The sequence below is a fragment of the Apium graveolens genome, chromosome 6, assembly GCF_009905375.1.
Source record: "Apium graveolens cultivar Ventura chromosome 6, ASM990537v1, whole genome shotgun sequence".
Taxonomy (NCBI): Eukaryota; Viridiplantae; Streptophyta; class Magnoliopsida; order Apiales; family Apiaceae; genus Apium; species Apium graveolens.
Window position 1 is genome coordinate 232836811 of NC_133652.1, and position 5366 is coordinate 232842176.

Below are 5366 nucleotides of genomic sequence, written 5' to 3' on the forward strand. Positions count from 1 at the left end.
CAAGACAAGATAAAATACAAAATAAGTAGTGTCAATAATGCATGAAATGAAATAAAATTAAGAAGGGAAGAAAAATACCCTGTTGAGAAACAGAGGATAGCCCCACATGGATGAGGGAAAACTCCTCTAAGAGAGTCCAGCTGGTAGTAGTACCGTCATCCCGAGTAAACTCATTATAAATGATAGTTTCCTCGGGGGTTAAGTGAATAGATTTGAGGCTACCATCACTAACCTTCCCGAAGGAAGATCTGAAGAGTGTGCCCCAGTCGCCATTCTCCCACCTTAACCCGACAAAATTATTCCTCCAATTTTGGTTATTATCGGGAATAGAGGCACTGTTAAAGATATGCTTACACTTGGGCCTTTGTTTAACATAGACCTAACCACAGTTACTAGAAGAACTGTTGTAACATTGAAAAACTTTCCTAAAAATAGCTAAAGATAGGGGAAAACCTTCCCTAAGGCAGCAAACCATAAAACATAAAATGTTCCTCCAAGCGTTTGGAGGAAGCTGACATGGGTTAATTTGTAAATCAGCTAGAAGATGAGGAATGAAGGGATGAAAAGGTAACCTAAGCCCAGCATCGAGGGCATCTGTGTAGATAAAAAGAGTGTCGGGTTTCCAGTGGCAAGTACGGTCGCCAACAGAAACTGGAACTAATCTAAGAGGAGGAAGAACATTATAACATGCATTTAATTTATCGTAATCTATGTTGTGCCAAGTGTCACAATGATTAAAAGAGTCGAGATGTGCAGTGGAGGGATACTCGTCCCCCCTAGTGTTAATCATATCAATCAAAGACATGTAGGAAGAGCGGATCTCGATATCCTTACCTCATTTTGAAGCCGAGGCTATTAAGCTTGGAAAAACCTTGAAACCTTGGGAGGGACTTGGCCGAAAATTTTCTAAAAATGAGGAAGCAGGGAAAAAAGGAGAGTGTTTGAGAGTTTGAGGATTGAAATGAGAAGTGTGAAGAAACACACTCCCCCCTCAACTCCTATATAGGCACCTGAAAGCCAAATTGGGCCTCAGAAAGCCCATTTCAGCGCAAAAATAGAGAATTCTAGAAAGTTCCAGAAGACTTTGGAAGAATTCTAGAAAAAAAGTAAATCTTTTGAAAATTCTAGAAAAATCTAGAAAACCCAAGAGGTTTAGGGCTTAAAAGGTTTAGGGCTCAAGAGGCCCAGTGTCAAGGCCCAAATACAAAAAGCCCAGGAATTGGGCCCCAAATATTTTAAAGGAAAATCCAGTCAAAAAAGGGGGCTGGCCCAAGATAAAGGCCCAGTTCAGAAAAAAGTCCAGGGTTAGTACTAAGTACCCATAAAAGAATCCAGGCCTAAAATTTTGGCTCAAATTTGAGTTGGAAGAAATCCAGCCCAGATTTAATGGCCCAAATCAAATATGTGGAGTTACAAAAATATATATATGCCAAATTCCTGACCCAATTCGATCAGAACTTACATTATGTTCCTAGTCGAATGAGTTGAGGTCGAAATGGCTGCGACCAGGGATGAATAAAAGGCTTATTTCGACCAGAATTTAAACCTATTCGACCAGAAACTGTACAGAAATCCTTGTCGAAACTCTTGAGGTCGATATAGCTTCGATCAGGGCAGGCAAGGGAAGTTAATTCGGTCAAAACTAGGAATTCTGACCAAAAATCCTGACCGAAAAGGAAATTTCCTGCTCGGAAAAAATATATATATATATATATATATATATATATATGAAAATCCTGGCCGAAATTCGACCAGGATTCCTGCTCGAAAGGATCCTCCTCGAAATGCTGTCGACCAAGGCACAATGAAGGATAATTCGACCAGGATCCTGGTCAAACATGATTCCTGGTCGAACCAGGTGTAAAAAAAAGAAGAAAAAGGAGGGAGAAAAAATGTTTTCTGAAAAAGAATTATATTCTGAATATTTTCAAAAATTAGGAAACTCCTTAAAATATTTTCTGAAAATATTAATATTTTTCAGAAAATAAGGGAAAAATTCCTAAAAATTAAGGAAAAATCCCAGAATCAAGAGAATAATTCCTGAAAATTAAGGAAAAATCCCATAATTAAGGGAAAAATTTCTGGAAATTAAGTTAATTCCTAAATAAAAGGGATTAAATTAAATCATTGTAAATGTGTAGGTCACTCCACACTTTACGTAAAACGATACTCTGCAAGGGAACGAATGAACTTAACTTCTGCGAAACCTAGTCACTGTTTCCCAGAAGTTGGGGGAAAATGATAGGGAATAAATAAATCCTGATTACATAGTTAATAATGTATTAATTACACATGATTTGGGCCGCAAGGCCCAATAAGAAGCTGTATGATATTCAGACCAAAAAGATTAACACATTGATCAGGCCTGATAGACCAGATCAGGCCTGATGGAACAAAGGAGGCCAAAAACCCTGAATATTAATTAATTTCGTAATTAATTAATAAGGGAGAAAAATAGCTATTAAGATGAGTCCTGGTGGGAATATAAATCCTTGTAGATTGGCCTCCAAGGAACCTCATGGGATAAAGAATCAGCTTCCTACTTCCTAGGACCCCAAAGTCCATTCCAATTCAGAGACTTGATTACTAAGTCTCCTATACCAAGTCCAATTCAGGGACTCCCAATATCTATATAAGGGGTTTCACCCCACAAATCAGAACCACGTTTTTTGACTTGATCATTGGCAATTAGCAAGGTACGTAGGCATCTTGTTAAGGAAGATTGAGTCACGAAACACAAGAGCAGTCAAATCGACCTCGAAGCTCACGTTCCTTAGTAATAAATACAGCAATCATATACCTTAGTTTTTAATCCATAACATAGTGTAAACCCTATACCTGTGTTTATATACTACACAGTTACAAGATAATGTTCTAATTGATATGGAATATAATTCTTCTTCCTAAAATATATCAACTAGTTATCTTTTCTTCCAAGTATTCTATTATTCATAGATTTCCTTCTTCATGCATATTTTTTTCTGTCTTAGTCTCGATCTTCTTTCCTTTCAATCAACCTCCTGTCTTATCTGAAAGTCATCTTAGATCCTGATATTATCTCCTGATAAATATCTTCTGATAACTTAAGTTCTGATCACTTAAGTTCTGATATCTTAAGTTATGTCTTCAGTATAAGTGCTGATTTCCAATTAAGTAATGATTTGTCCTATTAGATAAGATCTAAAAACTAAACACAAATCATATTACACATGACATTATCAAATATATCTAACGGCATATAAGAGCCTGGTTTTTGCACATAAGCCGCAACTCCTCCAATTCAGAATTTTCAATTTGAAAATAGACCTGCACCTCCATGAGTTTATTGTTGAAATTGGAATTTATGTCTTGGTATAAATTGTTGCTGAAAACCAGGAGGATTGAATTTCTTGTTTCCAAATTACTGGAACGGTTGTTGTATTACATTCTGATTGTTGCTCCAGCTGAAGTTAGGATGATTCCAGTTGTTAGGATAATAAGTGTCTGGAACTGTTTGCTGCGATCTCTGAAAGTTGCTCACAAACTGAGCTGATTCACTAGATATAGTGCATTGCTCCATCGCATGCGAACCTGCACACAGCTCACAAATGTAACGTCTGGGAAATTTATGTAATTATTTGATTTTTAAGTGAATTTTGGTGAATTATTTGATGATGGATACTGATAAAATTTGGATATTTTAATTTCCAATTATCCAGAATTAAATCTAGATAATTTTGGTATTTTTCTGGTAAATTTTGGATTATTATACGATTTTATGAGAATTTATAAGATTAATAATGATTATTTTTACATAAATATAAAATCACTTTTTAGAATCAGAAATTATTTTACTTCAATCGTTTTTGCGTTTTTACAACCCGAAACTCTTCCGAAAACTCCTTCCTAACCTAATCTGATGATTCTGAACACTTTTCATGTTTTGACTTTTTCGATCCGGGGTACGGTTTGACCTGTACGAGTCCCGGTGTGAAATTTCCGATACGCAAATCATTTTATAGATCGATAAAAATCCGTATTTCCAAAAGGCCAGATATTATTACCTGATTTTCGTATAAAGTATTTTATAAGAGTCTCTGTTTTGATAATTATCCAATTCTGGTATTAAAATTGTATCGTCTTTTAGTTACTTAGCGGCTAAGTAACCCATTTTCAAAACTGATCTATAAATGTAATTATCAAATTATTAACTAAATAAAATATGTGATGGTTCTGTCAGCGATGTGTTGTTGTATTACTAATTGTTTGTGAATTATTGGATGCAGAGATTAATTTTGTAATTAAATATCGAGCTGTATGGATATAATTCATTTTTAAAGTAATTTTATTAAATATTTGCTAAAATTATCTCTAAAATTATTTTTGTTGCTTTATAATTTTATTTATTATTTTAGGGGTTTATAAAAATTTGGAAATTAATATTTTATTTATTAATTTTCTTTAAATGATTTTCTGACTCCCTTTAATTGTAAAATCAGTATTTAATTCTAGAATGCTTCAAAAATCATAAAAATTTTATTTTATTAAGTTTGGAATATTTAAAGAATTTTAAAATTATTTTGGAAATTTTCTGGCTTTTATTCACCCGCACATCTATTTGTTAAATTTACAAAATACAAGTCGGTTGTGCGTTCTACAAAACAATTTAAAAATTTTGAAAATTTTAGTTTATTAGTTTTTTTACTAATCCAGGAACTTTAATCATATTTCGGGATGATTCCTTTTTTTTTGTAATTTTTTTCGAAATTATATCCTTAAAATCAGGGCTGCGAGCAGATTGGGACACGAGGCGGACCAAAAATAAAATAAAACATCCAAACACCCCACCGCCTATACCACCGCCTATTTCCACCCCTTATTTCTCCCTTCTCTTCTTTCTCGCGCGACTCTCTCTCAGGTTTTTTTCCTCTCCCGCTCTAATCTCTCCTTCTCTCTATTCCAGATTGCTCCGATAGCCGCCCTTTTTCCGGTAGGTGGCTGTCACTCCGGCTACTTGTTCGATTTCTCCCTTGGTTAATTGTTCCTATGTGTGTGTATGCCATCTGTGTATGTATAGTCTCCGTGTATATCTTTTAATTGCTCCCCTGTTTTTATCTGTTGTGTTGTTCGGCTTTGGCTGTCTTGTTGTTGTTTCTTCCCTGTTCCGGTGAAACTCACCGCTGCCATGCGTGGTGAGCGTACTGGTAGTGGGAACCGTCCCTTGTTGTTGCCTTGCCTTGTTGCTATCTGTTGATTTCTTTTCGGCCGCCGCTGGATTTTTTCGTCCAGGGGCCCGTGGCTATATAGATGTTGTTACTGTTGTTTTGGTTGGGGATTGTTTTCCTACATAAATAGTTAATTGATTTTTGTGAAATAATAAATAAATA